At 45.5% G+C, this 24,897-nt stretch overlaps 1 protein-coding gene and 1 pseudogene across 1 annotated transcript in view; both read right to left on the reverse strand.

Annotated features, from left to right (window-relative positions):
• Positions 1–24,897, reverse strand: part of ABR (ABR activator of RhoGEF and GTPase) — a 174,142-nt gene that overhangs the window by 142,015 nt on the left and 7,230 nt on the right. The gene's annotated exons all lie outside the window — the stretch shown is intronic.
• On the reverse strand, positions 1,408–1,618 carry LOC138391991 (large ribosomal subunit protein eL38 pseudogene; annotated as a pseudogene).

Genomic DNA, 24,897 nt, shown 5'->3' on the forward strand with positions numbered 1-24,897 from the left:
AGCCAGCATGTGATGCTGGACTGTTTTTCACCCAATCAGGCTCCAACGTGGAAATGGAATAGAAACCCAGAAATGGTTTCGCCCACCAAGGGAACTTCGGTCTCAATTCGCAGAGTTCTTCTCCTTGTCCTGTCCCAAATTTGCAATGAAACGGTTTTGTAGAGAAGAGAGGCAAACCGTAGCCCTCCCCTGGGAAAAAGCAGCCTCTGGGTACATGCCTGTCCTGTCTCCTCTTCCTGTCTGCCGGGGTTCTGAGAAGCAGCTAGTTTTTGCTGGCAGTGATGCTGAACTCCTCTGCCCCGGGGCACTGCAGGCTGAACTGTAACTCACCGGTTCCCAGTAATGGCTTTGATGCACCTCCAACCAGACAGATGGGAGATCTTGCTTTTAGTTCAGTGATGGGATAAATATGATGGAAGCTGATTCTGGGTGCTCACTCTCCCAACGGCCTAGCTTGAGAAGAGTCTGCAGGCAGCCTGACTGACGGGCAGGGCTTCAGCAGACCTTCTGCAGCTCCTGATTGCACTGGGCCACAGTGACCAACGGACAGGCCCTGCAAAGTACAGCTCCAAACTGACCTGGTCTGCTGGGGGCCTGCAAAAAGGGAAGGTGGTAACTTTTCATTTTCCTTCATCCAAACAAAGACATAAATAAAAAACCCAATTTTTAATCAAGATCTGGTTTCTTGGACCTTGCGTCTGCAATGGCCCAGGAAATCACCCTAGGCCACTAGGGTTAGTGATCCAGATGGTTAGTCCTCTAAGCTTCCTGCCAGCTTCCCACCTGCTGCCTGGTAAGGATATTCTGGCACATTCAATGTTCTCAGAGTTCTTCTCTCTCCTGGCGAGAGGGAGTAGGGGGCATCAGTGAAGGGCTGAGGAATAATAAATAGTAAAGGTGATGGCAACAAACACTCATATTATTTATGTATTTATTTAATTTTTATTTTAGAGATGGGGTCTCACTCTGTCACCCAGGCTGGAGTGCAGTGGCATGATCATAGCTCACTGCAGCCTCAAACTCCTGGGCTCAAGCCATCCTCTCGCTTCAGCCTCCAGAGTAGTTGGGACTACAGGCGTGAGGCACCGTGGCCGTCAACAAACACTTATATTGTGCTTACGGTGCCAGGGCTGATCTAAGGACTCTGCATGTATCAAATCGTTTAATTATCACAGGACCCACAATTGTTCCAGAATCCATGTTTTAGCCCCTCAACACTGCTGCCTCTCTCCAACAAAAGGGGAAGAACAGGAAACTGAGCACACCCTGAATCCAGATCCTGCTCGGCCACTAACTTGCTGTGTGACCTTAAAGAACTCCCTTTCCCTCTCTGGGCCTTACTTTCCTCACTTTTTTTTTTCTTTTAATTTTTAAAAATTGAATATTATTCAAATCGACATGTCTGGTTCATTTCAGCTGCTTTACCGCCAAACCAAGGGGCAGAGACTGCTTCAGTTTCTCAGCCTTCTCTTTGTCTGTGATGACCACGATATAAAGGTATCTGCTGCATCGAACTTCAAACTTCATATTGTCCTTATTTTTCTTGAACTTGACGGACTTGGCATTCTTTCGCCTGGCTGTGAGCAAAGTCCTTGATTTCCTCAGTTTTCCGAGGCATGTGGACAAGGCCCGCAGAGAGGGGGTGCAGACCTGCACCCCTCTCCCCTTGTACCACCGGGAGCACTTTCCTCACCTTGACACGAAGGAATGTAAGTCCTCCCTGGTCTAGGATTCCTTGAGAGATGTATGACCAGGAAGTAGCTGATAAGGGAGTAGAAAAACTTTCCTATTTCCCACTCCTCAGTTCCCATATTGCAAGAAGTTTAATGGGTTTCAAGGGCTAGAAAAGTTATCTGTTGTCTCATTGTTTCCTGGGTCCTACTATTTAAGACAGGGTTCCTTTGCCCAGGTTGCTCATGATAATGGACTTGAGATGTGCCCAGAAATTATGAAGAGGCAAAGCAGTGCCTGGTGGGTCCAGAGAGTGAGGTCTGGACAGTAAGTTACGGAGGGGCAAGGTGTGGGGGGTGGACACCACTTCAAATTGAGTTGATGACTAAATCCTTCTAGAAGGAAGAGCCCAGAAGGAAAACTAATATTTCATTGGTAGAAATAGTGTGTGTGTGTGTGTGTGTGTGTGTGTGTTGCGGGGGTTGGGGGGGCATTCCTGGGGAAAGGAAAAGCATAAGCAATTGCACAGAGGCAACAGTGGGGGTAGAGGGGGGAACTAGAATGGATGACCGGCAGAGAAGTTTCTTTTGGGAACTGGGGGAGAATACAGAAACTGCTGCTAATCTAATGTGAGGCCGCAGCATGAATTCAGTGATACAGCAGGATTTGCAGGGTTTCTTAGACCCATCTTTATAAAGAAGCCTTTCTGGAACACCCACTCCCCCTCAATGCATACGAGGATTTAGGACTCCCCTGCTCTCCTTGTGAGTTTGTTGAAAGCCCTTCAGCCAATGTGTTCCTAAGGAAGGACCCTGTACTTCTGAGAAACCTTCCCACAGAAACTCGAATTTCAGTTCCCTGGCAGTGCCACCTGGGCAGAAGCACTTTGCAATGCCACAGGGGATACCTAATCTCGGAGGCATCTCTTTCACAAAGGCAGCACCCAGCCCTGCCTGGCCCAGGCTCAGCTGAGTGTGGCAAGAAGCACTTTAAGGAGAATCATTCCTATTTCAGAGCTGCCAGGAAACAGGCGCTGACCTGCTCCTGCTCCGACGGGGAGAGGGGGACGGCTGGTGGCTCTGAGCTGCGGCAGCCTCAGCTTCCTGCTCAATGATTTCAAACCTCTGTCCTTGCCCACCCCTTCCAGAGTCAGTCCCATGCCCAATTTTTAGTCTGACAGGTAGGAGACAGGAGGACACTGACCCCCTGCCTCCTGACCACTCCGAGGTCTCAAGCTCTAGGGGCCTCCTCAGATCTTGGCCATGACTCAGATGAAATTTGTCTCCTTACCCTAACCCCCTTCTCACAGCCCAAAGTCTTCTAGACAAATCATTGCCCAATCCCCTGCAGAACCCACTGAGTTATCTTCCAGGTTCCTATTTCTGTCTGATTGTGCAAGTTTCTTCCCTTCAGGAAGCCACATGCTTGTCACATGGGCAGCAACAGGGCACCAGCAGAGGGGGGGAAGGGTTTTCGGGAGTCTCTTCTCCTGGACCCCAGGCTGGTCCCCAGAGCCTTGGGTAGTGGCTCCCCCACTCCCTATAGCCAACATCCAGGGGGCTTTGGATCACCCTGGGGAGAAAACCAGCACAGGCCCAGATGAACTCATGACTTGGTTTTCAGTTTCCCCAGTAAGCAGTTCCTACAGCTCATCCTCTTAATACTTAGCTGGACTTGGGCTCCAGGCCTTCTCTGCCCCTCAGATCCCTGGCTCTTGGGGCAAATACACCCTGGTGACTGTCAGATCAATGTCACACTGCAGGCTGCTAAGATAGGAACATGTGCTGGGGCTGCACCTGGCTGGCCCAAGCTTCCATACTGGAGGTTAGTTCCTTGGGGGCCCTTAGGGAGGGCTGAGCTGCTTTTTACTGAAGGTAAAGTGGCTGCTTCTATAAAAGAGATACTCTTTGCCTCCTGCCACACTAACCAGAGATGAGGAGGCTGCCACAGAGAAGCATCCTGGTCCCCGGGGCTCCTCGTTCCCTGCTGCTCTCTCTTGGAGGCCACAGATGGAGCTGTACACATAAGCAGGCCACAGTTCCTTCCAGGCCTGCAAGGAACCCCGACTTCCTGCAAAGACCACTAACCCCAACGTTAGTACACGTGGCCACATCTACCCAAGGCAGAGCTGCTGCTGACTCCTAGCGTGGCTTCCAAAAAGGAAGAGGTTCTGTCTCACCAAGGAGGGCACGGCCGAGACACCAACAGCAGCTGACTTCCCATCTGGCCTGACTAATTCTGCAATCAAAGGTGCCTGGTTCCAAGCACAAAGCACTGCCTCCTACCCAGACCCTCATTCTTCTGAGGGAGCTGGTGAAGGTGTAAAAACTTTGCTTAGGAGTGGTCAGGGTCACAGATACCTTGTTCTGGGAAACAAAACCTCTCTCCAGCTCTGCCGATGGCAGGGAAGACTGGGGAAACAGAAGAAATGTGCCAAGGTCCTGCTATGAAGAACACCCAGGCTGTTTGTTGGCTCAGAAGCCACACCACAATTAGCATCCTGTCATTTGCTCATTTGTATGCATTTCATATATCATCAAAAGGCCACATGGAAGGTAAAAATTATATATATAGGCTGTTGGGGTTTTTTTTAACTATAAATATACGCAGTTATTTTCTGTTGTAAAAATCATAAAGCCACAATAAAAAAAAACTTTTAGACAATAAAAGAGTAAAATGTGACCCATAAATGCACTACCCCAATTAGCATTTTCCAGCTTTTGTTGGTATGCATACAATGGGGACCTTTACATAGTTATACAATCAGCCCTCCTTAGCTGAGGGTTCTGCATCTGTGAATTCAATCAACCACAGATCGAAAGTATTTGGGAAAAAAACTCAATAAAAAATCACAAAACAATAAAAATAATACAAATAATACAGCATAACAACTATTTACATAGCATTTACATTGCATTAGGGATTATAAGTAATCTAGAGATGATTTTAAGTATATTGGAGGATGTGCCTAGGTTATATGCAAATACTACTATCATTTTACATGAGGCATTTGACCATTCGTGGGTTTTGATATCCATGAGGGGTCCTGAAACCAATTCCCTGCAGGTATCAAGGGATGACTGTAACTGCCTCTCCAGGCTGTGCACAGGAATTTCTCAGCCTCATCCTTGGCCAGTCCGGCTTCATTTTCTACCCCTGTCCTGTTACATCAAGCAGAGCAAGTTCCACCTGGATGAGCTACGATCTCACTTTACTCAGGGCCTCCTTGGCCACAAACACAAAGATGAGTCCCTATGTGGAAACTGTAGTATATCATCCAAGTTTGTTCATGGTACGAGATGTCTCTGGTTGCTTGGGGAAGAGAGGAACATCCCCCAGGTATCAGCACTGTCCAGGGACACCAGAGATGAGGTCTCATCTGTAGTGTCCTCAGTAAGAAGCTGTGTACTGCTCCTGACAGGGCCCTAGGGCTCTTCCTTCCTCTGGACTGGGCTACAGCTTTGAGATTATCTTGGGGTTGGCCAGGGTACCCATCTGCCTCAGGTAAGGCTATATTAGGGACGTCAGCCTTTCAGCAATGGAAACTGAGGAGGAGACAGGGAGGGAGGTGCAGGAAGAATGTAAAGAAAAAGTTAGGTTTGGATTCACTGTCCAAACCTCAAACCCTGATAGGAACAAAGTGAGCAGGGAAGGAGCAGCTCCTCATTCCCCGGGGACACTACTGCAGAGGCTTTGGTCCCCTGCATGCAGCAGCATCACTCAAAGCTGTTCACGTCAACACAGCTTCATGGGGACAGTGTCTGGGCGGCTGCTGCTGCAGATGCAAGGTGTGATGGTTTAGGTCAGGATGTGGGTTCTGGAGACAGACTAGACATGGGTGCAAGACCCGATATCCCTAAGTAACTTAACCTCTGTGAGCTTCAGTTTCTTTTGCTGTAAGATGAAGATAACAATGGTGACTGCTTCAACTGAGATGGTTGAGAGGAACAAATGAGGTAATGGATGTAAGACACCCAGCACGGTGCCTGCTCCATGATAAGCGCTCAAGCAGTATTAGGCATTTTCATTATGTTGGTTGAGTTTTGCATGCACACACACACATGCACACATGCACCTACCACACCTCTCTCTTCAAAAGGGAAACAGCCCCCATGAAAAGATTACAGCAACCCTAGTGAAGCGATATTGTGCATTGTGTTGAGGTTGCCAAAGCCAAGCCACACCCTTTGTTTTCTGTGGGTATCTCATAGTCATTGCAGAGTTAGCTCATTACTATTTTTTAAAAAGTCAAAGCAACTCTATCCCTTATAGTGTGTTCTCTCCTTCCTGTGCTAGTCCAGAGCAGCAAGGGTAAGAAAAATAAGATTCATTAGAAAAACATAATTCCTTTCCCTTAAATAACGGGCTGTCATGTCTGAAAGCAGCAGAAACTTCCAGCTTGCTAAATCAAAGATGGAAGACAACGAAAGATGAGAAAAGTTGAGTATAAACTTTTTTAATAAACAGAATTTTCTCCGGGCACTGAAGTAGAGTCTCCTTGTTGAGCAAAAGGGAAACTGAAGACTCCATGTGTCCAAGTGTGTTTCAAAGAGATATACGAGTACTTTTACGTTAAAATTGTAAACCTTAGGTTATCCAAAGTAAACTTTAAATCAAAATGTTAGACCAAGAAAAAATTTCCTTAAAATCATAAATTAGTGTATATCCATTCATACACACATGTATACACACAGTATACACATACATCTACATGTAACAAATTTACAACATGCCTGAGTATTACAGCAGGGACATGCTACAATCCGGAAGAACCTCTTCATCGTAATAGATTCAGCTATACTAGAGCCGACAGCTCACATTCAAAAGAAAATCTCCAGTCTATTTCCATTACTCATCCTCGACTTCAATGTGATCACTCATTCTAAATTGCAAATTGAAAGGGTGTCCCTGCTGCCTCTTTCACATATGCTTCAGCAAACAGTCCCCAACCACATTAGCACGCGAGAGCAAGCACACACACACGTGCACACACACACTCACGAGATGAAGTCACATTTAAGGGCATTTCCCCTGTGAACGAGGAGGCCACAATTCCCAGCCGGGCCCCAGCTGTGGTGGCCTCCACCCCTCCATGTGTCTAACGCCCCTTCCATGTCTTCACGCATTAGCTCTTAGTAAATGTTGCATGCAATTTGATGATCCTGTTAGGGAAGGGAAGATGATTCATGATCATCTCGTCCTAATACACAGGCTCTTGATGAAATCCCGCCTAGGTTTAGGGTGTGGAAACACTGCAGCTGGAAACAGCTGGCTAGAAGACAAATGGCCCTAAAATTTCAACGAGGAGGCCCCCGCTGATGCAAAAATGGCAAATTCAGCTCTCCCTGAACCCTACTGGCTTCTCCGCGTGTCCGTGTGAGCTGCGGACCCGGCGGAGGCCTCTGGGAAGGGGCTTCTGACCCAGCCCGGCTCCCCCCTTCTTGCCGGGGGCGGGGGCGGGGCTGCAGGTTCCCGGGACACGTGACCGGCGCTGCGGCATTTCAACAAAATGGAAAACCCGCCACAGAACGTCACGGGCAACCAGAGTTGCCTCCTTCTGCATGCACTGCCGATCCAGCATCAAATCGAAAGCCCTGTCCGTCCGGCCGGCTGCTGCCCGTAGCCGGAGCCGGAGCCGGGCTGGGGAGGCGGCCCTGGTTTCTGACCACCCCTGAGCGGTAGGATGCGCTGGCTTCCAGGGACGTGGGCTTGTTTCTGTGACTCGAGCAGGAAGGCAGATGCCACAGCCCTCTGGAGGCTTGTCTACACCCTCGGAACCTTGCCCGGTGAAGGGAGGCCCAGGCTTTCTTAATTGGTCGAAAGCAACCACCGAGGGGGTGTGACATTTGCGTGGGTCCCGCCGCACCCCGGCCTAATGACCATCAGGAAGCGGCGGACATTCCGGGAGGCGCTGACTGATGCGGGAGGGGAAACTAGCTACAACTCTTTATTCTGGATTTAAAATAAACAGCTCCAAGTGTTTCCGTTTCCTGGGCTCAGTGCCGAGTCCGCTGGGGAAATCCCTGGAGCAAAGGGGAGAAGAGCCAGAAGGCACAGCCCACCTGCCCAAGCGCCCGGCCCCCCACTTCCTCCTGGTTCCTCCTGCAGCTGCGGCTCCTCCCCGCAGCACCCACGGCCAGGATCTCCCGGATTTCCGCCAGGGGTATGTCAGAGTCCCCAGCACGTGGAACCTTACCTGGTGGCACTTAAAGACATCATGTCACAGGGCTTAAAAAGATCTAGCAAAAGGGAAGATGTGAAATCCAGATGAGGGTCTCCTGAAATTCAAATTATCAAGCAAGGGCCTGCCCCACTCAAGTCTCAGAACAGAACCGACCGCTGCCAAAGGAGAGTTAGCTGAGCAGGGAGACCTCAGCTCCACCCCGAGTGTCGCTTGGGCTCCCTCAGACCATTCTTGGTTTGTAAAAAATGCACCACTAAGCCGGGATCCTTCGTTTATGTTTTCCAGAGTTGTGCCTTGATCTCTTTCTGAAAAAGAGGCGCTGGCTCTTTTCAAAATGAGAAGCATGAGTTCAAACTACCATTATGCACCACGCAACTTTTGGGTCAAGATGGACCACATATACAGAGGTGGTCGCATAAGATTATAATATCTTTTTTTTTTTTTTTTTTGTGAGACAGATTCTTGCTCTGTCATCCTGGCTGCAGTGTGGTGGCATCAGCATAGTTCACAGCAACCTCAAACTCCTGGGCTCAAGGGATCCTCCTGCCTCAGCCTCCCAAATAGCTGGGACTACAGATGTTTGCCACCAGACCCGATTAATTTATTTCTATTTTAGTGGAGATGGGGTCTTGTCCTTGCTCAGGCTGGTCTCACACTCCTGACCTCAAGTGATCCTCCTGCCTCAGCCTCCCAGAGTGCTAGGATTACTGTACCTTTTCTATGTTCAGATATGTTTAGATACACAAATACCATTGTGACAGTATTCGGCACAGTAGCATGCTGTACAGGTTTGAAGCCTAGGAACAACAGGCTGTACCATGTAGCCTGGTGTGTAGTAGGCTACACCATCTAGGTTTGTGCAAGCACACTCTGTGATGTTCACACAAGGATGGAATCACGTAAGGACCCATTTCTCAGCTGTATCCCCATCATTAAGTGGTGCATGACTATTTAGCTATAGACTCTTTGGCACATTACCCAACCTTCTTCAGCCTCTGTTTTCTCATCCATAAAATGGAATTATAACACTAATCACTTATGGTAGCTGTGGGAATAAATGAAACTATGCACAAATTAGATACAAATACTTCTAAGTGTGCCATAAAAGACTGGAAGAATATATATAATCTACAACAAACTGTTAACTGCAGGTTTCTTCTAGAGAAAAGAATAGAAGTGGTGGGGAGAAGGGACAGGAAATAACATGTTTCACTCCAAAGACTTAAGTACTATTTGATTCTTTTATATTGAAAATGCATTATGTACTACAGGTGCTTAATACAGGGCCTGCTTCATAGTAGACACTCAGATGTTAATTTTTAAAACTGAGATCTTCATTTTAACTTAATTTTCATTTGGCTTCTGGCTCAAAGTACATGGAATTTGTATGTTTTACATCACTATGATAAATTTATCATATGTATCTTCCTCTTAACCCAAATCCCTAAACATGATATACATTGTATATTAAAACAAAACCCATAACAGCCCAGGGAGATAACACAGGGTGCCTCCGAGGGCCATTTTTTGTCCATTAGATTGGCACAAATGAAAAATAGTGACAAATGTTGTTAAGACTGTGAACAGGTTCTCTCAAACATTATGGTGAGAATATAAACTGGATCAACCTTTTTGCAGGACAATTGGACAGTAACTACTAATATTTAAAATGCACATAGTTTTCAACTTTGTGATTCCATGTCTAGACAGTCTCTAGAGAAATATTCATGCATGTGAACACACGGGTCATGCACCATACATGGTTTTTCACTGCAACATTGTTTGGAATAGCAAAAATTGAGATGCCCTGCCAAGGGTTAGATTTCTCCCCTTTGCCGTTTCTCTAACAAGAGAAGTGAAATAAAGGGGTGGGGAGAGCAGATGCTCTTGGAATCACAGACCTTATGACGTGACTATAATTTCATGGGCAGCCTCTCTTAGATCAACCACTTTGGAGCCATTGAGATCAGAGGTGGCCTCTGGAAAGAGGGTGTAGCAGACCCTTTGGGTTATGAGGGTTTAAAAAGAGAAGTTAGCCAGGAATGGTGGCTCACACCTATAATCCCAGCTACTCAAGAGGCTGAGGCAGGAGGGTCATTTGAGCCCAGGAATTTGAGACTGCAGTGAACTATGATCGCACCACTGCACTCTAGCCTGGGTGACAGAGCAAGACTCCATCTCAAAAAAAAAAAAAAGAGAGAGAGAGAAAGAGAGAGAAGTTGCCAGACCCTCAGTTGGGTCCCTGGGTATGGAAAGGAAATGATGGTGGAGACTAGAAATTGTCCTTCCTGGCATTCCCAGGCAGGCTGACACATGGGAGGCAGCTCTGCCTGTGACCTGAAGGAGCTGGGGATCAAGAGCAGCAACTCAGGGCACCCAAGTGTGAGGTGCCCTCAGCCAAGCTCAGCACTGAGGAACTGGTATTTTCCTTTCTCCAAGAACAATGGCAGCCTGTTCTGGGTCTCGAGCATGTGACTCCCACACCACCATCGTGTACCAGGGTCATCTGCTGGTCTGTGAAGGACCAGTCTCAGAGCCACACCTGTGGCCATCAGAAGTCCTTGCTTCTAATGAGATGAGAGTCCTCTGCCAACCTGGAAGTATAGCAGCACTGACCACTGCTCCCTTTTTGATCCTGTAAGGGAAGCTTCAAGAGGGAGCTGCTGGACTTTCTGCTGGTAGGTATATGGGCGCTGGAGCAGAAGAAACAAGGAAAAATGCCAAAGGATGTGCCCCCAAGATTGTGGAGCAGCTGCTACCACTTATGTCCCTACTGGTCAGCCAGCAAATATGTGGTTGTTGCCATTCAGTACTTGAACAGCAACACTGTTAGAGGTTGCTAACAGTTTATAAAGACTTACCTTGTGTCTTGCAAACCCTTAGCATGGGTCTCTCTTGTATGTACATTTATGCAGTGAATACCTGTTTACTGGCCTGGTCCCATAGTTAGACTCTTGAATTGAGGCAGCGTTTTGAACTCTTTCCCCTGTAGCACTGCTTGGCTCAATTCAAGTGTCAATAAAGTTTGCTTTAGTGGTGCCTGCAACCCTTTCTCCTACATAGAAGGAGTTTATGGTGGCCCAGAATAGACCTCTCATGGTCATAAACAGACAAACAATGCTTTACTCTCTGGACCTGCTTTGAAGTGAGTGACTTTTTTTGTCCACATCCTTCTCTTTTAACCTTCTAATACTTGGTGATTTGGATACTCCACAAACATTGAGAATTATACCATTTTGTTGATCTTTTTTATTGATCAGTTTGGAGGTATAAGCATTCTGTGCTTTCCACAGTGGTTTTTTTTTTCTTTATGCTTTTTCTTGTCTCATAGATGGCATCCACGGTGGTTTTTTTTAAAATACTAGGAAAAGAGTCTAGCAGGTATGCTCAACTATTTACCAATTCAGCAAATTTACAAATCACAGCAAAGCTGTTGTCTTTTTTTTTTTTTTTTTTGAGACAGAGTCTTGCTCTGTCCCCCCAGCTAGAGTGCAGTGTCATCATCCTTGCCCACTGCAACCTCAATCTCCTGACCTCAAGTGATCCTCCTTCCTCAGCCTCCCAGAGTGCTAGGATTACAGGCATGAGGCATTGCACCGGGCCCACAGCTGTTGTCTTAACTCCACAATGGTCTCTGCTCCTGAAGAAAACATATGCATCCATTTTCCACGCCAACTACATCTAATACATCTAAATTAGTGCGGGCTGATATCTCTGAGAGAGGGAGATGTAGAGGCAGAGAGTAATGGGATTCAGAGAGGCAGCAGCTCAGCCCAACTGTGTTGGGACTGTGGGGCTATCCCCTATCATCTGGGGAGAAAGATCTGACCCTAGCCCAGTACTCTCCTTCCCCAGAGCCCGGCAAGGGGAATGAATGTGAATGAGCATTCAAACCCAGAACCTAACACCTTCAAACACCACGATGACTATCTGGGGGCAGCAAGAGGGTCACCTACACGACTCAAACTCCACCCGGCCAAGTGTTTTGAAATAGCAGATCTGAATGGACTTCTCTGTTCTATTAGGCAAGTGTCACTCAGCTTTCTGCTGCTGTGTTTGCTCTCAAGCCAAAGGTCATGTTGAGCTTCTTTCCACTCTCTGATTGCTTGCTGGCTCCTAACACAAATGGATTACTTTATCACTGTCTGGCAACTCCTTATCTGTCCACACACAAACTCAAAAGGGCTTTTTCCTCCAAGTTTTACTTAGAAAAACCTTAAGTTCTTAAGTAATTGGGGACTTTTTTTTTTTTTTTTTTTGCATCTTTTTAATGTCAACCTTTGAGAACCCTGTGTTTAAAATGCACCAGACATTTACCACCACCATAAAAACCTGCCAAACTCCGGGGTGCTAAGCTGGCTGCTAAAAACCCCCTGGGCTTGTTAAAATTGTAGATTTCAGGTTCCGTCCAGACCCACTTCAATGAGACTGGGCACCAGGAATCTATCTTTTTATAATGTTCCTGCAGAGGATTCTAACTTGCTGTCAGTTCTTTTATCTAGATTATTCCAGAAGTAGAAGAATAATCACTTGGTAATTTCCTCAATCTTTCTTTCAGATTAATTAGCAAACACTTATCAAACAAGTAGGATGCATAAGGTACAATGGCAGATGCTAGGAAAACAAAGGGTAAATGAGTTATTATTTATTGCTGTGTGTCAGACAGTGGATTTCCTCACTAATCCTCACAACCTTCCAGGAGATAGATGCTGTTAACACATTGATTTTACAGATGAGAGGCACAGAGAGGTGAAATAACTTTTTAAAATCCTCACAGCTGTTAAGGGGTAGTACTGAGGTTCAAACCTGGGCCTTCAACCCTGGACCCTGCACTCATTACCACGGTAAGCCACTATCTGCCTTCAGCAAGCCTAGCAAGGTAAGGGCAACATATAAATTACTATAATAAGAGGCAGCATAAAACAAGTGTTAAATTGAGACAAAAAGAAAGGTATTTGGGGAGAAGCCTTATCTAGGATGAGAGTTTAGACTCAAGAGATTTTTTACCCTTTTGCCGAACAGCTAAAGTAGTGTGAAATTCCCCAAGAAATCCCTGAATGGAGCTACAGATAATTAGAGTCAACCCATCTAACCGCAAGCAAGGATCTTCCTCCAAGATGTGGCACTAAACAAGCTGCAGTCCAGAAACCGAGGGAGAAAGCTGGTTATTTCTACTTTTCGGTTTCTGAAAACCTCTTGATTTTGTAGTGTGCTCAGGGCGGGAATCAGGTCAGGCTGAGAAATGGTCAGACGTGAAACTACGCATTCTCGGTTTTCTTTCCGAACACTGTGCCTGTAATTGGTTCACCTAAAGACTGTGATTTGGGGGGTGGGGGAGGGGGAGAAAGGCCAGTTAATTTGGGACCCAAATAGCAAACTAATGGGCATCTAAGGAGCAGGAAGATGACCCAATTTTATGCAGATATTACTTAGTCTGAATTAAAGGTTGAAGGTCATTGTCCTCCCTGGGAAGAAGTTCTGTGCTAGCTTCTTTCTCAGAGATTGTGCGCAAACTGCAGCAAAGATACTGTCTTAACCTCACAGTGATTTCACTTCTGCAAAGACGACAGGCTGTGGTTCCAAAGAAACAAAATAGTTAAAAACGAAGCAGTCTAAGAGGCTGTTTCTATTTGAAGAGATGTGAAATATTGTTTTTCCTCTCCCTTAAACCTAAAGATTAGCTCTTAAAGTTTCCTTTCAACCTAAAATGAAAATTTATTTTGGCTTTCATCAGTTTTTAGAATCCGGTTTAGTAATTTATTGATATATATATTTCCCCTCCATGAGTAACCGCCACCCTGGGGATGAGTTAGGCAAAATATTTAAATTATTCCTTAACAAGTTTAAATTACCTGCCCTAACAAAGCCAAATGCTAACTGTCTATGGTTAATTGAATAGCAATTCAAAAAAAGGAAAAAGGAGAGATTTAAGATATGAATATAAAAATTCTGATTGTAGATTTTTCTCCCTAATTTGACAGCTATTTCAGTGTACATAAGCACAATGGCTAAGTTCTATTTCTCTCCAAATAAAAAATTCAGATGAAAAAATAATGCCCAGATCTAATTTTCATATCTTAAATCAATGCTTTTACAGTATATAAGAATTTGAAAGCCAGGCACAGTGGCTCACGCCTGTAGTCCCAGCTACTTGGGAGCCTGAGGCAGGAGGATCACTTGAGCACAAGGAGTTCAAGGTTACAGTGATTTGTGATCATGCCACTGCACTCCAGCCTGGACAACAGAACGAGATGAAAGAACAGAAAGAAAGAAAAGAAAGAATGTGAAGCATGAAATTAAAAGTAAAATCGTTTTTTCTCTCCCTCTTTCCCCAGTAAACCAACCAAACAAAAGACCAAGGCAATCACCCCTTCAGCCTTATTTCTCAGACTAAAAGTAGCAATGAGAAGATACTTCTGAGATGTTGGTTTGGGGCATATTTAACATGACTATGGTGGCAAAGACAGCTAAGGGTCCACCAAAGATTCCTGCCTCTGCCCCCTCCCCAGGGTAGAGCTGTCACTGGGGAGCAACTACAGTCTCAGTCGGGGGCTGCACTTGCCAGGACCCCTGCATCTAAGAGGGGACCTGTGCCTAGTCCTTGCCAATGTAACATGAGCAGAAGAAATGGGTATCACTTCTGAGCTGAGAGAGCTGAGAAGCAAGTATGTCTTCACTCTCTCATTCCCCCAAGCCCTCTGAAAGCTGAGAACTAGCAGGACCTAGAGGAGGGCAGATCTGCGAGAGTGCAGGACCTGGGTTCTGAGTGACTGTGGGAAGCAAATCTGCCCATTAGGAACACCTACATTCACTGCAGTGTGAACCAAAAAGAAACTTGGCCACTTGCGTTCAGCCACAGAAGCGCAACTCTAATACAATTATTACATTCCAAGGTGCTGATATGGGGAGGGGAGTAGGGGAGGGAGAAAAAGTTTATTAGTGAGTGCAGGGGCACACTAGGAAAGAAATATATTTTTTTGCCTCTATGGGAAATTCTTTAACACAGTAATCTCAAATGCCTATAGGGACCAGACAGGTAGCGCAACACAAGAAGATATTACCACCTAAATAGCACTTACTATGTGCCAGGCTAAGCCCTTATACTCACTTATTTAGTTCTGACAAATTTGTGAGGTAGGTAAACTATTACAAATCCCCGTTTGCAGAGGAGGAAGAGTGGGGCCCACAGGGGCTAAGTAATTTGCCTAAAGTCACACAGCTAGTTAAAGGCAGAGGCAGGATGTAAGGCCAGGCAGCCCAGCTCCAGAGTCTTGCTCTGCTCCCTACACCATATTCACTCTTCCACGATGTGAGTGGACAAAGGGGCCACAGGAAGGCTGAAGCGTTTAGCAAAATCACGCCTGGTCTGAAGAGGTCAGCCATTCAGTTCTGCCTGACTCCGTGCATATGTACGGTCGATCTTCCTGTCTTTCAAGAAAAGCCAGAAATCCAGATTGTTACATAAAAACTCCCGATTTTAAACTGCTACAGTTTTGTTTTAACCCTCTGCAGCCCAATAAAGCACATCAGCAGACTGCACTTAGCCTGGGGCCGGCCACTGGCCACCCGTGCTTCAGTGCAGCTGTCTCCAAGGACGGCACCATCTTCTGCCTGCTCACAGGCCCTGGGAAATTCTGGGTCTGGTGGCCAGAGGCGAGTCACCTCAGAGTACAACAGCTCCTTCAGGCCCACAGATATGAATAATTAATTCCTGTTTTCTCACTGCCAGCTCACAAAGGTCCCCAACAAGCCTGGCATTCAGGGAGTTGCAACTCCGTGCCCTTCTGAGACAATGACAGGCGTGGGGGATGCTAGGGGTGCTTGGGGAGCCCCATAATGAAGTCTGGCCTCGTGGCCTGTGCTCAAAGGGAGCCAGTGGATGCCGTCCTGGCCGGTGTGCCTGTTCCCTGCCTGGCTGTCTAGGTGGGGCCATGAGAGCATCAGTGAGGCTCATTAGAGGCATGACATGCTGCGGCTTTCCATGCTGTCAGCGGGAGTGGGCTCTGGATTCCTCAAGATGCTTTAAAATAAAACAAAAAAGCGCAATTATGCAGCCAAACAGAAGGCAAGGCAGCTGCATACAAAGCAGGGCTTTCTCCATAATAGGACCACAACCCCAGCTAGACAGTGCTGAGGCCTTCACCTTCCTCCCCAGGCTGCAGCTGTCAGGCAACGGTAATTGGATGCTCCATTGCTCCAGCTCTTGGATTATTCAAACTGCAGGATTTCGAGTTTCAATTAAGGATATGACCAGGCAACAAGATGAGCAAGTTACCACCTTTCACCCTCATTGTCTATTTCAGCAATATATATGGCTAAACTAGTAACAATGGTGGTAATAACAAAATTAACCACACATATGGAGTGCTTATTATATACCAGGTGCTATTCAAAGTACTTTATATATATTGATTTATTGAATCTTCATGCCAACTTCAGTATTGATATCATATTATTATTACCCCCAGTCTACAAATAAGGGAGGCACAAAAAGCTTAAGTAACTTGCTCAAGGACACATAGCAGTTAAGTGTCAGAGCTGGGATTCAAACCCAGGCAATGTGGTCCCAGATGGCATGCACTTAACCATTGTGCCAGTGGCTGTTTGCATTTATACAGAGCTTACTGTATGCTAGACCCCACACTACCTATAATCTGTATAGTATTTCATTTAATCTTTGCAGCAGCAGGTAAGGTATAATCATCCCATTGTACAGAAAAGAAAATTGGCTTAATAGAGAGGGGAAGTAACTTGGTTAAGAGCACAAAATAAGTGGCTTCTAGCCTGGATCTAAACCCAGCTTCCTCTGATTCAAAGCCAGGCTCTTAACCTTACTTAGTACAGAGTCCCAGCTCATTTAACTTCCCAGGGTTCATAAAATTTAGGTCTGGAGAACCATCTAGTCCAATCACCCTATTTTAGAGGTGAGGAGGTATAGTCTGGTGAGATTAAGAGTTAGAGGTGAGACAGAGTAGAGAATAACTTTGGACCCTGATATGGTTTGGATGTTTGGCCCCTCCAAATCTCATGTTGAAATTTGATCCTCAGTGTTGGAGGTGGGCCTGGTGGGAGGTGTTCGGGCCATGAGGGCAGATCCCTCACGAATGGTTTGGTGCCCTGCCTGAAATAATGAGTGAGTTCTTGCCTTATTAGTCCATGGAGGAGCTGGTTGTTAAAAGAGCCTGGCAACACCCCCTCTCTCTTGCTCCTGCTCTCACCATGTGTCACACCTCCCCCTTCACCTTCCACCTTGACTAGAAGCTCTCTGGAGCCCTCACCAGAAGCAGATGCTGGCGCCATGCTTCTTGTACAGTTTGCAGAACCGTGAGCCAAATAAACCTCTTTTCTTTATAAATTACCCAGTCTCAGGTATTTTCTTTATATCAATGCAAAACGGGCTACCACAGCCCCAGAAAGATTTGGGTTCCAATCCCAGCTTTGTTCTTTGTTAGCTGTGTGACTCTGGGCAAGTGACTCAATGTCTCTAGGCTTATCACTATAGAATGGGAATAATAATACCTAGTCTCATGGGATAGCACTGGTTAAAGTATGTGTGTAATATACCTCTACTAAACACTTGACATGGCAAAACCAACTCATAGTCAGCTGTTCCCAAATTACAAATGTATTGTTTCAAACTTTTCTTTACAAGTCTGTTAAGATTGAAATAATGGTATAAGTGGTGGGTAAGTTGCCAAGATGGCCCCATAAGTCTCATTAACAGGCAAAGACCTTAGAAAATTGCATTGTATTTCTAGAACTATTCTGAGTTTCACATACATTCCAAATGTGCAGAATCCCAAGGAAATCACATTTCTCAGAGAGGTGGGCAATCAGATATTTAGGCCTTTTATCCTCACAAATAAAGTTAATATACTGCTAGATCAATGGGCCCAATAGGTTTCCATGGTTTTTAATTCCATTAAACAGTATCCTTTTCACTATGTTAGTGATTTAATGATTTTGCACCTGCAGCAATGGATGATGCTATAATGGCATATCATTTTCCTTTGCACAAGCATCAGGATTGATGAGCTGGTTTTGTTTCATTCTTGGGTTCTTATTTTCGCTTGCCATGGCTGGTTGTGTAGCAGGACGGGCCTATGTGATTGGCAGTCCCATAAAAGTCTCAGACGTTGAGACTCAGACTTCTCTGGGCAAAGATATTCCACATCTGTTTCTGTAGTTTGCTCTTAGAGAGAGAGAGAACCAGAGGATTACTTTGTGTCTTCAGATGAAGAAGTACATTGAAAGCCTGAGCTGGATTGTTCTGGAATCTGATAATGCATATTTTTTTTCTTGCTGCTTTTGCTCTGTGTCCCCTGTAAAAAATCTTAGCCATGAGTATAATCTGCTACTGAGTCTTATAAATCCTTCCATCAAATCACTGAAGAAAACAACAGTGAAACAAACTTAGCCATTTCTAACATTGGTTTTCACATTTCTGAGACACACCCTTTCATTTACACATACTAACAGTTATAGTTAATACTTGCCTTTAGTAAGAAGGGGACTTATGGGTTTTGAAGAAAATACTTTGATTTTTGGAGGCTTAGAAATAGCCAATCTTCTGTATGAATGTAAGTCAGATGTCTGCATCAGTCAGAATAAACTAGGTAATACTCAGTAACGAACAGCACCAAACAATTCGGTGGCTTAACATAACGACAGTTTATTTCTCACTCATACCACATGTTTGCTGAGGGTTGATGGGGAGCTCTGCTCCACTGTCCCCTTCCAGGGCCCAGGCAGACAGAACAGCCACCAGCTGAAATGTACATTTCAGTAAAAGAGGGAAAAGAGAGCTCTGAAGGACCTCATACCAGCATTAAATGCTGTGGTCCAGAAGCTGCACACATCACTTCCATTCAAATTCATTGGTCAGGACTAGGCAAATGGTCCCACCCAGATTCAAGAGAACCAGGAATATAACCCTACCTATCATATTCCCAGAAAACAAGGGGAAACTAAAATATTTAGTTTACAGTCCTAATGACGAACACAGGTCTCCGTTAGTTGGGGAGGGTTGATTTGGCTGGGTTTGAAGTATCAGCCTTTTTCTGCACTGCCCACCTTCAGGAAACAACACACTCCCATGAGGAGGAGGAGTTCAACTGGTGGGCAGGGACTCTCAACTGGTGGGCAGGGACTCTCAACTGGTGGGCAGATGGACATGGTGGTAGGCTAGAAGGGCACATCAAAATCTCCTTGAGGGCATGTTAAGTTTGAAAAAGGATTCAGGAATAAAAACCCACCATATCCCTTAAGAATCACTGCTCTAGAACTTGTCTTATCAATTGATCCTCTCAGTCCAAAAGAGAAGTAGAAAGAAGAGGAGGAGGAGGAGGAGGAGATAATGAAGACGAAGACAAAGACAACAACTACAACCACAAAGATGAGAGGAGGACCAGAAGGGGAAGAGGAAGAGAAAGAGAAGAAAAAGGGCTTTAAATTCTTTAAGATCCCAGTAGTCTGTCCAGGTATTCCAAATCCCACAAGATCTTCACTTAAAAATGTACAATCATTCTTTTATTTGTTCAATAAATGCAAAATGTCAGTATTTTGTTAGGGGCAGTGATACTAGGATGAAAAGAAGTAATCCCCTTCGAAGACATATACATCCAATGGGGGAAAGAGAGAGGCAAAGCATTTAAAAACCGTTCTATAATGGCTCCAATGAAGGAACGTGTACAGTTCAGGGAAGGCTCATAAATGGGGTTGACACTGCTCTGGCTTTCCCAAAGCCATCATGATTCCCTTTTCCCTGAACATTCTTTGCAACAGAGGCTGCAGAGTGAAAATTCCACAGCTCTCGCTGCAGCTGACAATGGCCACGTGGTCGAGATTTGGCCAATAGCATGAAAGCAGAAGTTGCTAGGTAGGGCTTCCAGGAAAGCCTTTTTTAAAGGGACACGTAGCCAGTATGATCGCTGGAGCCCTTTGCACCCTTTTTCCTCCCTGAAACACCAGCAGGTTTCTGGTGAGGTAGAGGTTTTGGGTTTTTTTTTTTTTTTTTTTTGTAAATGTGAGGTGAGGAGCAAGAGGACAAATATTTTCCTGCTAAATAATGAGGGGTCTGACTCCCCGAGGGCATCTGCTGAGCCGCGCTGGAAGCCTACCTCTGGGGTTCTTGTTATAGGAGGAAAACAAACTCCTATCTTGTTAAGCCACTGCATTAGTTTCTAACTGCTGCTGTTAACAAATTATCACAAATTTAGTGGCTTAAAACAACACCAATTTATTCTCTTATAGTTGTACAGGTCTGACAAAAGTCTCACTGGGCTAAAATCAAGGTTTTGGCAGAGATGTGTTCCTTTCTGGAGGCTGAAAGAGATCACCTGTTTCCTTGCCTTTTCCAGCTTCTAGAGGCCCACACATTTCTTGGCTCACGGCTCCCTTGCTTCACCTTCAAAGCCAGCAACAATGAGTTGAGTCCTTCTCACATGGCATCACCCTGACCTCTTCTACCTCCTTCTTCCACTTCTAAGACCTTTGTGATTACACAGGGTCCACCCAGATAAACCAGGATAATCTCCCCAAGTCAAAATCCTTAATTTGATCATGTCAAAGCCCCTTTTGCCATGAAAGATGACATACACATTTCGGGGATTAGGATGTGGACTTGTTTGGGAGCCATCATTCTGCCTACCACAGCCATTGTGATAAGGGCTTTTCTGTTACCTGCAGCCAGATGGACTCCTGAGACCCAACTCCTAGGTCTATCTACCTGGGGAAGGAAGGGAAGGCTTCACGGAGGAGGGAGCCTCCTAGCCAAGACCAGAAGGATGAATAGGAATTTGCTATGTGGACAATGTGGAGAGGGCATTCTGGGCAAATGCTGAGAAATGAGTGTGCAAGGTATGTTTGGAAACCATAAGCAGTTCAGTATTGCTGGAGCATACTGAGTCTGCATGCATGGGGTAGGGGAGGGTGGAGACCTGGCACATTTCCATCTACAGAGCTCAGATTTTACTTTGTAGGTGCCAGAGAGCCATTGAAGAATGCAAGCAGGCGGTGCATAATTTGACTTAGGGGCTAGAGCAGACATTTGGCTTTAATGTGGAATATAAAAACCAAGGGCTGGAGGGAAAAGGCTAAAGGCAGAACAATCAGTTATTGGGGTGGTTTAGATTAGGGGTCATGAAATGAATATCTAGATATTCAAAAACATTTATTGAGTACCTCCTAAATGACCGGCAATGGGACATTCTGGGGCTACAAAGACAAGGCACAGGTCAGAACAAGGTGCCCTGTCACCATGCCAACCATAGCCCCAGGACAGGGGCTGGGTTGAATGAGCGGTGCTCATGGAACCTCAAGTTTAGGGCATTCTAACCCCTACCCCAAGTCAGGAAACACAAACAGGGTCAGATGGGACCCTGAGGAATTAAGGCCAGCCTCACTGTCCAGCAACTCACAGGGGCCCCAGGACCAGTGCAGTGATGGGGAAGCACTGAAGAGGCTGAGGGCTCTTTCATGTACACATCTCACCCAAATAAGCCCTGATGTCCCCCCAAATCTGCTTTAGCTATGTTAAATCACTGCACATGGCAAATTAGAAAAAGGAATGGCACTGTTACCTGGACTCAAAAATGACCCCACCTGATTAAAACGGTCTGAAATTAGACAATGGTGATGGTTATGCAACTTTGTAAATGTACTCAAAACCGCATACTTTAAAAGGGTGAATTTTATAATATGTGAACTATCTCTCAATAAAAATTATTTTTAAAATTGGAGAAAAAAAATAAGCCCACCAATTAGCACTAAAAGATCTTCAGTTTCCTCACCTGCAAAATGAGAACAGTAGTGCTTACTTTAGAAGACTGCTCTGAATATTAAATGTGACAATGTGGGTAAAGAATTTAACATAGTGCCTTACAGATAGTAGGTGCTAAATATATTCTAGTTCCTTCCCTCCTAAGTATCAATAAAAATTCTAAAACAATCGTTTTCTCAGCAATTGAAAGATGTGACATGAGCTCTAGGCAACCTCCCTGCAGGCAGTGTTATCTCAGGCAGACTGCAGCGAGGATCAAACAGGAAGACAGGAACGTGATCACTGTGGAAAGCCTGCAGATTTACTCTGCAGCTACACAGCACAGAAATAACAAGGGAGATTCACGTGGTGTTAATACAGCTACACAGACAGAGCAGTGGGAAGGAAAGTCAGGTGGGCACAGAGATTTCTGCTTTTAATTCTACTATGGTGTACAAACAGAGTCCAGTTTCCAAAATAGCTAAATCTGCCCCAACACCTGGACAAGTCCAGATGGCCACAATGCAGCCCTGATGTTTAGGGAGCAGCCACACTTCACCTTCCTTGTTATGGGCTCCTCAAAACCAGAATGAACCCAAAACAAACCTTACACAACCAGCATTTTCTAGCACCAAGGCAGGAAATTTATTTTTTTCATTGAGTTTCTTATTTGTGACTATTCTAAAAATCAACCAGGTACTTATTAAGTGCCTGCCATGTGCTCAGCCCCGTGAAAGATATTGCTGTGAGAGAGAAAAAAGGCATAAATCAGGGTCCCTGCTTTCAGGGAGCCAGCTAACCTCTTAGTTTGAGAGCAATGCTTCACAGTAAACATATAAAAGCCTTCGTGTCTTGCACAGAGCAGTGGTTCAGTTGTTATTTGTTCACTGGGTCAATAAATTAATAGATAGCATAATAATAAGACAATTGTGCAGTGTGGGGCTCACTCTAAGAACCACAAGATGGGTTGGAGTAGTTGGAAAAGGCTTGTGCCAGAGGCTGCTAGCTGCCTACTCAATATGAATTCCTCCATTTTTCCTTGTAACAGAGCCCCTATTTTATTTGAGGTGGCCATAAGCCCAGATAAAATAAATACCACATTTCCCAGCCTCCCTTGTAGCTAGAGGTGGCTAAGGAGATAAAAACAGAAATTGTCAAGAGAGGCTTCCAAGAAAGTGTTTTAAAAGGCAGACCGACAGCTGCCACACACTCTTACGCTCTTCTTCCTGTTCTTCTAATTCCTGCCTGAAACCTGAATGTGATGGCTGGCTCTCCAGCAGCCATTTAGACCAGGAGGCAATCTCAAGCAGCATTCCTCAACCTCTTTGGCCCCAGGGACCAGTTTCATGGAAGACAATTTTTCAGTGGGGTGGGAGGAGGCAGAGCTCAGCCAGTGATGTGAACCATGGGGAGCAGCTCACCTGCTGCTCACCTCCTGCTGTGTAGCATATCCCCCCTCCTCCCCCAAGTTTCATGGAAGACAATTTTTCCATGGGCAGGGACAGGGAGGTGGGGCTCAGGCGGCAATTTGTAGCCTGGCTCCTAACAGGCCACGGACCAGTACCAGACCATGGCCTGGGAGTTGGGAGCTATAGATCTTGAGGACAGAAAAGCAGAAAAACCAAAAATGTCTGAGTTCTTGATGATCATGGAGTTACCACTTTCCCTGGACTGTTTACCTCCAGAATTCTTTTACACATGAGACAAACCTCTATCTTGTTTAAGCCACTTTTTTTGGGTTTTGTCATATGCAGCAAACCCAACACAAGATTCCATGGAAAAGCCAGGCCTTAAAGGAAGGGTTGGTTTTGGGATTAGGGAAGCGAAGGTACAAGGATACCTCATATGCCAGAAAAAGGACAGAAAAAGACACTGGCAGGAATGAACATTGGCTGACAGCAAACGGATAAAATGTAGGAAATAAGGAGAAGCCAGATGATGGCTTTGCAGATATCAGGGGAGACAGGGCTTGACTGGGGAAGGACCAGGGACAAGAAAGGATTAGGAAAGGTATTTTCCTCTGAAGGAGCAAAACACTTCTATAGGGAGAGGGGTAAGAAAGGAAAGAAAAAGGCAGACAATGAAGCTTGGGGAACTTCATGACATGAAGAGGTGCAGATACGAGCAATGGCCTGGTTTAGCCAAATGAAAATCCCTGGACTTAGAACAGTAACAATAACACCATCTAAGATTTATTAAACTCTTACACACCTGGCCCTGTGCTAGATACTTTATGCACATTATCTCACTTGGGCTTCACAACAGGTCTCTGAAACAGTCCTATTATTATCACCCCCATTTTGTAGAATAGGAAGCTGAGACTTAGAGAGGGTCAGTAATTTGCCCAATGTAAGCCTCGCAACCCTGCAAGAAACTCTAAGATTTTCTTCCAGTTCTAGGCCCATTTTTCAGATGAGGAGAGTGTTTGGACCATGATTTTAAAGCCAGGAAAAAGTATGAAGATCCTGACTTTAAAGCATAAAGATGTAGAGCCAATGGCTTTGTGAATAGTCTCTTAACCAGAAGAAAAAGAGAGCGACCAGGGGAACAGAAAACTTTCCAGACTTGGTTGTGTTTACTGCTGGTACAGGAGGAAGGAATTGTTGAACTAACTCACCCACCAACCTCTGTCTGGCGGTAAAGTGTTCATGCGGGGCTGGGGGTGCGGGGCTGGGGGTGCGGGGATGCACCGAAGAGCCAAGCAGTGACGCAGTGTCAGCATCACAGCAGACCTCCAGCTCATGGGTCTCAAATAGTTTTTTCATATCTCTCCACTACAGGGATGGAGGAAAAAAATTATTCTATCACAGCTAAGGCTGGAAATTCAATCCTTTGAATTAAATTATTCAGACATCCACTGAACACAAGGAATTCTTCCTGGAGCAATAATCTCATTAGTCACTGATGGGAAGGGGGAAAAGCCCATCAGGTTACAGATGAACTAGGTAACATGAGTACCTAGTAGGAAGTGCATTTCCAAATAAGATTAAAAATAAAAAGACTTGGCCAGGCGAGGTGGCTCATGCCTGTAATCCCAGCACTTTGGGAGGCCAAGGCAGGAAGATTGCTTGAGCCCAGGAATTCAAGGTTATGGTGAGCTATGATCAGGACATTGCACTCCAGGCTGGGAAACCGAGCGAAATGTTGTCTCTTAAATACCTACATTAAATAAACAAACAAAAAAATAAAAAGTCTCCATTGGGCCCGGCGCAGTGGCTCACGCCTGTAATCCTAGCACTCTGGGAGGCCGAGGTGGGAGGATCACTCGAGGTCAGGAGTTCGA

The sequence above is a fragment of the Eulemur rufifrons genome, chromosome 9 (assembly GCF_041146395.1).
Source record: "Eulemur rufifrons isolate Redbay chromosome 9, OSU_ERuf_1, whole genome shotgun sequence".
Lineage (NCBI taxonomy): Eukaryota > Metazoa > Chordata > Mammalia > Primates > Lemuridae > Eulemur > Eulemur rufifrons.